General features: G+C 37.1%; 4 non-coding genes across 4 annotated transcripts; all 4 read left to right on the plus strand.

Moving 5' to 3' along the window:
- The first annotated feature begins 5,951 nt into the window (after window positions 1-5,951).
- trnac-gca (transfer RNA cysteine (anticodon GCA)) lies at window positions 5,952-6,023 on the plus strand. Its single transcript has one exon. It is a non-coding gene; the product is annotated as a tRNA-Cys (tRNA).
- A 3,037-nt stretch (window positions 6,024-9,060) lies between these two features.
- On the plus strand, window positions 9,061-9,132 carry trnac-aca (transfer RNA cysteine (anticodon ACA)). The gene has a single exon. It is a non-coding gene; the product is annotated as a tRNA-Cys (tRNA).
- A 745-nt stretch (window positions 9,133-9,877) lies between these two features.
- trnac-gca (transfer RNA cysteine (anticodon GCA)) lies at window positions 9,878-9,949 on the plus strand. Its single transcript has one exon. It is a non-coding gene; the product is annotated as a tRNA-Cys (tRNA).
- Window positions 9,950-10,724: 775 nt separating this feature from the next.
- On the plus strand, window positions 10,725-10,796 carry trnac-gca (transfer RNA cysteine (anticodon GCA)). Its single transcript has one exon. It is a non-coding gene; the product is annotated as a tRNA-Cys (tRNA).
- Window positions 10,797-12,286: the final 1,490 nt, after the last annotated feature.

A 12,286-nucleotide genomic window follows, 5' to 3' on the forward strand; every position in this document is an offset into this window, starting at 1 on the left:
AATAAGCCACTCACACTTACTAACTTCTTATTAACTTATTAACTTCTGGCACGAAATTCTAGATTCATAAATGTATGTTTTTCAAAAAGTCCCCCACGTTTAGTGGCGTTTAAAGTGGAATTTGTGATGTATTTGAGGGCGTTAAAAGGCATGAAAAGTCCCAAACCAAGACTTTTGTATTCTTCATTAGAGGACTTTGGTTTCTTAATGTGAAAATCTGTTACCCCCCACTACATTTTCTTTATCATTATATTTTTATTTTTTCTTAAGTGTTGTTTTATTTATTTTACATTTATTTTGTTTTATGATGTACAGAGTGTGAACAAAAATTGAGTGTAATCTCAGACCGTATTTGTAAATCTACCAGTAATGTACGTCTTTATGTTTTTAATGTTTAAAGCATCGAATAAAAAATAAAAAACACACACTAACACTTCCCCAACCACCCTAATAACGTTGGTCGCAAAGGTTTAAATGTATGTTAAAAGAATTAAACAAAGTAATGTTTTTAATAACAACACATCAGTTCTCATTCGATGAAAACATTCTACCTGGTTTTAATATTAGACCGATGTTTTTACTATAAAATTAGGTTTACCTATACGATTTAATTTTTTCATCTCAACAAAATTCCTTGTTGGAAAAAGTGTTGTTTTATTTAATTTTAATAAGTCACTCACACATACTTTAGTAGTCTAAACCCTTGAACACGTCTTTTATGTTGTCAATATTAACTTCTATCATTGCTATATCATTGCTATATCAATTAAAACATGCGTTTAGGCAAACACAAATATTAAACAGGAATGAATGTGATATGTCAAGATGGGCTTTTCTTGCCAAAGAAACTTTTACAACATTACAGGAAAGGCTAAATATTTCATCTCTAGTAGTGCGTAGAAACGCGTCTGGTGTCTTTGTGTTAACTTTTACGACCATGTCAGCGAAGACTGTAAACGGGGTTCTGGTGTTGTAAATGGTGTGCTGCTGGTCAGCTAAAGTAAAAAATTGTTTGTGTATTCCGTGATCAAAGGGATGACAATTTCGACTTTATGACTTTATGATGATCGCAAGGTTAGCTGAAAGTTCATTTACTGGTCAAAAGGATGTGAAATCTTTTAACAAGTCAGACCATAGAAAAATGTAGTTTAATTCAAATTAATTTAGTTTTGTTTCAGTTACATTTATAATTTTTATTAACCCATAGATCTTTCAACCTCAACATAGATGTACTGAGAATGCAAACAAGTACGCAAACACAACCATACAATCATAAACAAACACACACACACACACAGATACAAATGTAGACATACAGAAAACATGAACATGTAACCAAACAAATACAAATATACACTCAAACAGGTACATAAATACACAAACAAACTAACAAAATAGGTCACAAACACGAAAATACCTATATTAGATTGAAAATGAGTTGTCATAAGTTTTCTTTGAAACCAAAAGTGTTTGTTGCGACAAATGTCTCACAGAACTTTATACAATAGATTAGATGGCCTTTATCACTTTCCAAATGGTGTTGTTAACCATGATGTTTTTTAAAATAGTTTAAAAAGTATAATTTTTTAGCTTTCATGTAGGATTCATGTCAGCACTCAAATGTTTTTAGCAAGAGTCCAGAGACAGATGAAAATAGATGCGTGAAGAAAAAAATTTAAGAGTTTTTTAATGACAGACTAGTTGGTTTAGATTGTTTAAAACAACTGAGTTTATGCATTTCTCTTGAATGTGTGTACGGTAACTGTTGCATACATGAAGCAGAAGAAATACATAAACGCATTGTGGTTGATGTTAAACAATAAAAAATATATTATTTATATATCATAACTTACTTTCTTTTCAAAACACAATAAACATTCTTATGACTTTTTAACTGCGAACAACCGGTTTGGTTGGAAAATAAAAAATAAATAAAAAAATATTAGGTTTCTTAGTTAGATTGCTTATAGTTTGTAGTAAAATCACATATATAAGCTAAAACATTTTTCTTTCAAACCACGCGGTTTTCACACACATTCCTCACAAAACTGCCGACAAGGACCTTAAGTTTTTGTTTTAACGTTTAGCTGTAACTGAGACCTTGGGGGGAATTATTTTACGCACAGTTTTGGGGAAGTTACTATGAACTTTGCAATAGGTTATAGATCACAAATGAACCTATTTAAAATCTAAAAGGTTGCGCAACTATATAAATTTCTTTAAAAAAAGTAATGTAACTGATAACATTTGATTACATGTTTTAAGACTTGTAATGTTTTCAACCGTTAATCTTTTGAAACGTGTAAACAGGACGGGGTTAACAGTGCTCAACAACTAATGACCATCAGACTTTTCAAAATCCTTCATCACTTAAATTAGGATTGTGATCGTGATTTCATTTTAAAGCACAACCACCACAAAATCAGATTTGCTTGGAGATTAAATACATAGAGTAGTTAGAGTTAGTTAAGGTGGTTTACGAAATATATCAATTAAATCTGTACGTGTGTGAAAAAATATTCAGATGTAACATTTTCATAATTAACCACAATTTAATTATTTTTTCTGTGACTGTAACTGATTACATTTTATTTTTGTAATCAAATGATATAATTTAGCTATATGTAACTAGTTGACCCTAACACTGCTTATGCATTCTGACAATAATAGATTGTGAAAGTTGTCATTATCCTCTTTAACTTTAAAAATGCGGACAGTGTCGCTTAACACTAGTTTGGCAAACAAGGGTTTGCTCTTAAAACAACCACCAGACCCCGACTTGAAAGCACCGTGACAAGTATAGCCATTGCAGAAATTTATTATAGAGATGTAGTAAGATAAACTCTGGATGCACGATTGACCGACTTATGACATGTTTACCATATTATTACAAGGCCCTGCTTACCTAGTTTTATAATGAAATATGTCTGTAAAATAAACAAACATACACACAATCTCCAGAACGGGGTCTGATGATGGGTCTTCATCATTTCCTGATGAAGACAGACTGGATATTCAGACCACAGCAGCAGGACACGATTGTCTTTTTCTAAAGATAAAGACAATTATTTGGTTTCAGGACACACGCATCCTAATGGTTCACAAGATAACATAACAACGGTTGCTCCATTACAGCATAGCCAACCCTATTTTAGCCTGTTTTAGCACATGTACAGTATATCGTATTATTCTTGAATATAGTCGTTTAGTCTAAATATGTGTTAACAGTTATTTATTGTTATTATATGTATTATATGATTTTGTTTTACAAAGGGGTTCAACTTAATACATTTAACTAATACCTCATTCAAGCTATGTAGATCTTCAGGTCAGGGAACTACAATACCCATCATACACCTTTGCAAAGCTCTTTTCTGTGATCTGTTTTACTGATGCAAAGTCCGATTCACTTCTGAAAATGATTCATTTGGACAGTTTGGTTCAATGAACCGATTCATAGGGCCCTTAAGTCATTTTCGCAGTTATGTCAGTACACATTTTTCTTTCTTCTAACAACTCAAGAGTCATTTTATTTCCGTGAATCATCTAAATAAATGTATTGTGTGAACACATATTGGTGATCATTATCATCTGTTCATTTAAGTTAATGCTGAATCATCTAAATAAAGTTAACTGTGTGAACACATATTGGTGGTTATTGTATTTTGCTCATTTAAGTTAGTGATGTTTGTGTTCGCAGTTTTAGACACAGTGCCTCTGTCATTTGTTTAGCTTAAACATCGGTTTTTAGTCAGTTACAAAGGTGTCAGGCATTAAATTTTTGTATTTTTAACTAACCTAATTATGACAGAGTTACAGATTTCAGGTGTTTTTGGTGAGTGTAAGCGGTGAAAACTTAAATGTGACCGTCGAGTAACGTTAGCTACTCAAACGAAGACAAATTGTGTAAGTGTTCATTAAGATGTCGAAATGAAAATAAGCGTACAAATATCCATAATGACAATAAGTACAATATGCCCTAAAGACACAATAGCCCCTGCTAAGTACACCCAAAATTTGTTAGAGTGGTGAGATATTTACGTTTACCTTTATTCATTTAGCAGACGCTTTTATCCAAAGCGACTTACAGATGAGGACGGTGGAAGCAATCAAAACAACAAAAAGAGCAATGGTATATAAGTGTTATAACAAGTCTCAGTTAGGTTAACACAGTACACGAAGCATAGGCATTTAAATAATATAATAAATAAAAATAAAACAGATTGAATAAAAAAGAATAGAGCAAGTTAGAGAACTTTACACACACACACACATATAAATAGATATAAACCGCAATGTTTTTCATAGCGTTACACTTTGAAACCAGAACGATATGTTTCCATGATTTTGTTTGCTCTTTCTGTTTGAATCTGTTTACCGTAGTTTTCACCAATCTTAATTGCAATGGTTTGGTCTTGCGCTTAGGGCCTATACGACTCGTTTTCCCAGTTTTTGGTCTCGTGTAAGTGGGTCTCTTTGTTCATACCAAGCAATATTTCTGTGAATTTGGGTATTAAAATATTGCTTTAAACATCGTCTTCATTCGAGACGTTTACTTAACATCATTATATTATCCTAGTTTATATCAGATATAAGATATGTTGCTTATTATTATTAAGCCTTAAATCCGGATGCCCCCTTTGGACTTGGAATGTTAGGAATATGTGTAGCCATATCTTCCTGCCTTTTTGTGCTCATACTGTACAGGGTTATATCTCAATGGCACGGCATTTAATTGCAGATTAAGAGGTCCCAGGTTCATTCCATGTGCCTAATTGGAGTTTGGCATATTAGGAATAAACAAATACTTGACATAAGTTCATTTTTGAGGTTTGTGCTCATGCAGTACGGGGTTATAGCTCAACAAAAGAGCATTTGTCTGCAGATCAATAGGTCTACATTTTGGATCTGGCTTGCTTTACATAATCAACGACATGATTTCAAAGTGAGTCTGTAATCAATTCGTCCACAGTTCAAATCTGGGTGTCCCCTTTGGACCTGAGTTTACAGTCAAGGAGTCAATGTTTGATATTGTTGAATCGAAAGATCTAACTTAATCTTTGGCTCGAAGCACAGAAGTCTGTATGGGTTTGGCTTAATGAAAGAGCATTTTTTTGCAAAAATGTGGGGGCATAGTTCAGTGGTAGAGCATTTGAGTGCAGATCAAGAGAACCTCGGTTCAAATACGAGTGCCGCTTATGGATTTGGCAGATTAGGAATTAGTGCAAACATATCTATTTAGAAAGATTCTGTATGTGATTGTAACTCAGTGGCACATCCTCTCGAGAGGTTCTTTTTTTGTATCTGGCATGCTTGTCATATCCAAAAACTTTATTCAAAAGTGAGTCTGTCATCTTGTGTGAGGCTATGATCCAGGGAGGCTGTGAGGGTATAGCTCAGTGGTAGAGCATTTGCTGGCAGATCAAGAGGTCCCCAGTTCAAATCTGGGTGCCCCCTTTGCATTTGGCATGTTAGGAATATGTGTAACCATATCTTCCTGCCTTTTAGGAAGGTCCCAGGTTCATTCCATGTGCCTAATTTGGGCTTGGCATATTAGGAATAAACAAATCCTTGACATAAATTCATTTTTGAGGTTTGTGCTCATGCAGTACGGGGTTATAGCTCAACGACAGAGCATTTGTCTGCAGATTAATAGGTCTACGTTTTGGTTCTGGCTTGCTTGACATAATCAACAACATGATTTCAAAGTGAGTCTGTAATCAAGTCGTCCACAGTTCAAATCTGGGTGTCTCCTTTGGACTTGTCTTATTTGGAGGGTTTGAGTTGTAGAGTTGTTGATTCTGATTTGGAGTAACCAAAGACCTAAGTTTACAGTGAAGGAGTCAATGTTTGATATTGTTGAATCGTAGGATCTAACTTAATCTTTGGCTCGAAACACAGAAGTCTGTAGGGGTATGGCTTAATGAAAGAGCATTTTTCTGCAAAGATGTGGGGGCATAGTTCAGTGGTAGAGCATTTGAGTGCAGATCAAGAGGTCCTCGGTTCAAATCCGAGTGCTGCTTATGGATTTGGCAGATTAGGAATAAGTGCAAACATACCTATATAGAAAGATTCTGTATGTGATTGTAACTCAGTGGCACATCCTCTCGAGAGGTTCTTTTTTGTATCTGGCATGCTTGTCATATCCAAAAACTTTATTCAAAAGTGAGTCTGTCATCTTTTGTTTGGCGATGATCCAGGGAGGCTGTGGGGGTATAGCTCAGTGGTAGATAAGATAAAGATAAAGATAAAATATACTTTAATGTCCCCCAGGGGGGAAATTTGTCTTGGGCTACAGTCACTGCGACACACACTTACAACGTACCACATAAAAAATACGCAGAATATAAACAATAAAAAACATGCGTCATTACACTGTATCGTGAAAATTACAAAAATTTATTTATAATAATAATTGCACAACACAGTGGGGATAAAAAGTATACAAGTAGGTAACTGTCATTTGCTACTGTTTAGCATCTTAATGGCAGCTGGGATGAATGAGTTTTTATACCTCTTTAACCTGCAGTACGGCATTCTAAATGCATGTGCGGAGGAGCTTGTTCCAGCCTGGTGCCCTATCTTTCAGCGATCACTTGACTCTCACATCATCCCAGCCCTATGGAAAAAGACTGTTATTATTCCAGTACCAAAGAAACCCTGTCCCAAGGAGAACAATGATTTTAGACCAGTAGCATTGACATCCATTGTAATGAAGTGTTTTGAGAAATATATTGTGTCTCTTTTAAAAACTGAGGTTAACAAAAAGTTATATCCCTGGCAGTTTGCCTATAAACGGGGTAGGAGTACAGATGATGCTATAAGTAGCATCACCCACCTAGTCCTTAAGCACTTGGAGGACCCGAAGGCCTACGCACGCTTACTTTTTATAGATTTTAGTTCGGCCTTCAATACGATTCAGCCAGGTATTTTACTTGAGACACTTAAAAATATGGGTGTAAGCTCTTTTATTGTTGAACGGTATTACTCCTTTTTAACTAATAGGACACAATATGTTAAAGTACACAAGGCAGTCTCAGACCCCAAATCCATCAGCACGGGGGCACCACAGGGTATGTATGTATATTTTTTTATTATTTGTTCATATACTGTATCTACTTTGTACTGTAATTAAGTTGAGGGTTGATGATGTGAACAACATATTGTCTGTTTGAGAGTATGCCCATATTGTTTTAAAATTTCTGCTGTATTTATTACATTGCTACTGTATTTTAGTGTATCTTTATTGACTTTTGTATTTTAGGGTGCCTGTTAAGATCTGGCTAGGGACAAAAGATGGAAACTAGCACTTGTAGCTAACTCTGGCTTGTTTACAGCAAGTAACTTGTCTGTTGATCAATGAGCATTGTCCCTATCAAATAAAATAAATTAATAAAATTAATAATAATAAATCGTGCAATAATTTATATAGTCTGTGATTGTTTCTGTTGTAACATCAATACCTGTGTTGTGAAACACACTCCAATCTGTACAAAAGAAGCATCCTTTTAGTGTTTCTATCCCCTCATCAGACCACACACTGACTGTTTTCACTTGTGGCTTGCTGCGTTTCAGCATGGTTTTGTAGATGGGAATTAAGTGAATCACGTTGTGGTCTAAATTGGCCAATGGGGCTTTTGGTTTGGCTAAATAGGCATTTTTAACATTGCCATAACATTTGTCAATAGTCTTGTTTTCACGTGTGCTGCACTTGATATATTGTTCAAACCCAGGGAGTGCTAATTCAAGTTTACAGTGATTGAAGTCGCCCACTACAAACACGGGGGCGCCCGGAGCGCGCTGCAGTTCTTGGTGTACACAGTCAGCAATGCAAGCTGCGGCCCTAGCTGCATTCCCGCTGGGAGGAATGTACACAACGCACATGGCCACACTTCCGAACTCCCTTGGGAGGTAAAACGGTCTCATAGTCAAATGCAAAATCTCGACATCCGGACAGCAAAGTGTTTCCCTAACTGTGTACTGTTTGCACCAGTTGTTACTTACATACACAGCCATGCCGCCACCTTTCGTTTTTTTGGATTGTTCAGTCCTCTCTGCCCTGACAAGTGAAAATCCATCGATGTCAATCAGAGAGTTTTGGTTATCCCTGTGTAACCACGTTTCCGTGATCACCATTAAACTTGAGGTGCGATACTCAGAGCATTTTCTGGTATTAATCCGAAGTTTGTCTATTTTAGCTCGAAGTGATCTTGCGTTGCATAATATCATTGAAGGTAGAGGAGGCTTACTGCCTCTCTATCGTAAACGCTGACGCGCTCCACCGCGCCGACCCCTTTTCCTCGACCACCCTGGCCGAGCGCTCACGCAGGCTGGTAAATCCACAGGTGGAAGATGGGACGGTCGGAGTGCCAGCAGCGCATCTCGGGTGTAGGTAGTAAGATGCTGGGCCTGGATGCCCGCTAAATAAGTTTGGCATGGTACACATACTCCGACAATGAGCAACACAAGATATATGTAATGAATAAATCTTGCCATGTTGACTTCACGTTCCCACAGCGCAGCAACACATTCACAAACATACAAGCCAACGCAACAAACAAACAAACAAAAACAACTAACAAACAAAATGACGATCGCAGTAAACAGCGTGCCCGGAGCGCAAACAGAGCAGTGCCACCGGAAGACTGCAAAAAGTGGTAGAGCATTTGAATGCAGATCAAGAGGTCCCCGGTTCAAATCCGGGGGCCCCCTTTACATTTGGCATGTTAGGAATATGTGTAGCCATATCTTCCTGCCTTTTTGTGCTCATACTGTATGGGGTTATATCTCAATGGCACAGCGTTTCATTGTAGATCAAGAAGTCCCAGGTTCATTCCATGTGCCTCCTTTGGGCTTGGCATATTAGGAATAAACAAATCCTTGATATAAGTTCATTTTTGTGGTTTGTGATCATGCAGTACGGGTTATAGCTCAACAACAGAGCATTTGTCTGCAAGTCAATAGGTCTACTATTTTGATCTGGCTTGCTTGACATAATCAACGACATGATTTCAAAGTGAGTCTGTCATCTTGTGTGTGGCTATGATCCAGGGAATCTGTGGGGGTATAGCTCAGTGGTAGAGCATTTGACTACAGATCAAGAGGTCCTTGGTTCAAATCTGGATGCTCCCTTTGGATTTGGCATGTTAGGAATATGTGTAGCCATATCTTCCTGCCTTTTGTGCTCATACTGTACAGGGTTATATCTCAAAGGTACGGCAAGGAATAAACAAATCCTTGACATAAATTCATTTTTGATGTTTGTGCTCAGGCAGTGCGGGGTTATAGCTCAACAACAGAGCATTTGTCTGCAGATCAATATTTCTATGTTTTGGATCTGGCTTGCTTGACATAATCAACGACATGATTTCAAAGTGAGTCTGTAATCAAGTCGTCCACAGTTCAAATCTGGGTGTCTCCTTTGGACTTGTCTTATTTGGAGGGTTTGAGTGTTAGAGTTGTTGATTCTGATTTGGAGTAACCAAAGACCTAAGTTTACAGTGAAGGAGTCAATGTTTGATATTGTTGAATCGTAGGATCTAACTTAATCTTTGGCTCTAAACACAGAAGTCTGTAGGGGTATGGCTTAATGAAAGAGCATTTATCTGCAAAGATGTGGGGGCATAGTTGAGTGGTAGAGCATTTGAGTGCAGATCAAGAGGTCCTCGTTTCAAAATTGGGTGCCGCTTATGGATTTGGCAGATTAGGAATAAGTGCAAACATATCTATATAGAAAGATTCTGTATGTGATTGTAACTCAGTGGCACATCCTCTCGAGAGGTTCTTTTTTTGTATATGGCATGCTTGTCATATCCAAAAACTTTATTCAAAATTGAGACCTGCCATCTTGTGTGAGGCTATGATCCAGGGAGTCTGTGGGGGTATAGCTCAGTGGTAGAGCATTTGACTGCAGATCAAGAAGTCCCTGGTTCAAATCTGGGTGCCCCCTTTGGAATTGGCATGTTAGGAATATGTGTAGCCATATCTTCCTGACTTTTTGTGCTCATACTGTACAGGGTTATATCTCAATGGCACGGCGTTTGATTGTAGATCAAGAAATCCCAGGTTCATTCCATGTGCCTCCTTTGGGCATGTTAGGAATAAACAAATCCTTGACATAAGTTCATTTTTGTGGTTTGTGCTCATGCAGTACGGGGTTATAGCTCGACGACAGAGCATTTGTCTGCAGATCAATAGGTCTAAATTTTGGATCTTTCTTGCTTGACATAATCAACGACATGATTTCAAAGTGAGTCTGTAATCAAGTCGTCCACAGTTCAAATCTGGGTGCCCCTTTGGACTTGTCTTATTTGGAAGTTTTGAGTTGTAGAGTTGTTGATTCTGATAGGGAGTAACCAAAGACTTGAGTTTACCGTGAAGCAGTCAATGTTTGATATTGTTGAACCGTAGGATGTAACTTAATCTTTGGCTCTAAGCACAGAAGTCTGTGGGGGTTTGGCTCAATGAAAGAGCATTTTTCTGCAAAGATTTGGGGGTATGGCTCAGTGGGAGAGCATTTGACTGCAGATCAAGAGGTCCCCGGTTTTGCAGATTAGGAATAAGTGCAAACATATCTATATAGAAAGATTCTGTATGTGATTGTAACTCAGTGGCACATCCTCTCGAGAGGTTCTTTTTTGTATCTGGCATGCTTGTCATATCCAAAAACTTTATTCAAAAGTGAGTCTGTCATCTTGTGTGAGGCTATGATCCAGGGAGTCTGTGGGGGTATAGCTCAGTGGTAGAGCATTTGACTGCAGATCAAGAGGTCCCCGGTTCAAATCTGGATGCCCCCTTTGCATTTGGCATGTTAGGAATATGTTCAATTCAATTCAATTCAAGTTTATTTGTATAGCGCTTTTTACAATACAAATTGTTACAAAGCAACTTTACAGAAAATTATGTTTCTACAATATTTAGTAGTAGCTAGTAGTTTGTGCACGTTTGACAGGATTTTAGAAAAAAAAAAAAAAAAATAATAATAATAATACAAGACGTAGTCAGCTAGACGATGAACTATCAATATTATTAATTAATAGTTATTATTATATGATGCAGTCACACATGTAGCAATAATTGTTAGTTCTGTTTGTTGATTCAAGGTTAGGATCATCTGGGGTCCTCTGAGGGTCAGCATCATCTCTTCTCAGGTGTTCTGGATCCAGACTGGAGCTTGTGTAAATCCTAGTTACCACGGGATGTAAATCCCGTGGCAAAACATAGAAACAAAATAGAGACATCATTAGCATAGCTGCTGATCCAACAAAGTAAAATTAGTTTAACCCAAGCTAAAGAATAAAAATGCATATTTGATCAGAGGCAACTACACTCACAATTTAAAAGATACATTATCCGTATGCTTGGCGAAAGAGATGTGTTTTTAATCTAGATTTAAACAGAGAGAGAGTGTGTCTGAACCCCGAACATTATCAGGAAGGCTATTCCAGGTTTTGGGAGCCAAATGTGAGAAAGCTCTACCTCCTTTAGTGGACTTTGCTATCCTAGGAACTACCAAAAGTCCAGCGTTTTGTGACCTTAGGGTGCGTTATGGATTGTAGCGTGGTAGAACGCTAGTTAGGTACGCAGGAGCTAAACCATTTAGGGCCTTATAGGTAAGTAATAATAATTTGTAACTGATACAGAACTTAATAGGTAGCCAGTGCAGAGACTGTAAAATTGGGGTAATATGATCATATTTTCTTGACCTCGTAAGGACTCTAGCTGCTGCATTTTGGACTACCTGTAGCTTGTTTATTGACAAAGCAGGACAACCACCTAGAAGTGCATTACAATAGTCCAGTCTAGAGGTCATGAATGCATGAACTAGCTTTTCTGCATCAGAAACAGATAACATGTTTTGTAGCTTGGCAATGTTTCTAAGATGGACGAATGCAGTTTTTGTAACATTGGAAATATGATTTTCAAAAGACAAATTGCTGTCTAATATAACACCCAGATTTCTGACTGTAGAGGAAGTAACAGTACATCCGTCTAGTTGCAGATTGTAATCTACAAGATTCTGTGTAGTGTTTTTTGGTCCAATAATTAATATCTCTGTCTTATCCGAATTTAATTGGAGAAAATTATTTGTCATCCAATCTTTTACATTTTTAACACACTCTGTTAGCTTAGATAATTGGGAAGTTTCATCTGGTCTCGTTGAGATATATAGCTGAGTATCATCAGCATAACAGTGGAAGCTAATTCCGTATTTTCTAATAATATTACCAAGGGGCAACATGTATATTGAAAATAGAAGGGGACCTAGGACGGATCCTTGTGGCAC

Source organism: Carassius carassius, chromosome 38 (assembly GCF_963082965.1).
Source record: "Carassius carassius chromosome 38, fCarCar2.1, whole genome shotgun sequence".
Classification (NCBI taxonomy): domain Eukaryota; kingdom Metazoa; phylum Chordata; class Actinopteri; order Cypriniformes; family Cyprinidae; genus Carassius; species Carassius carassius.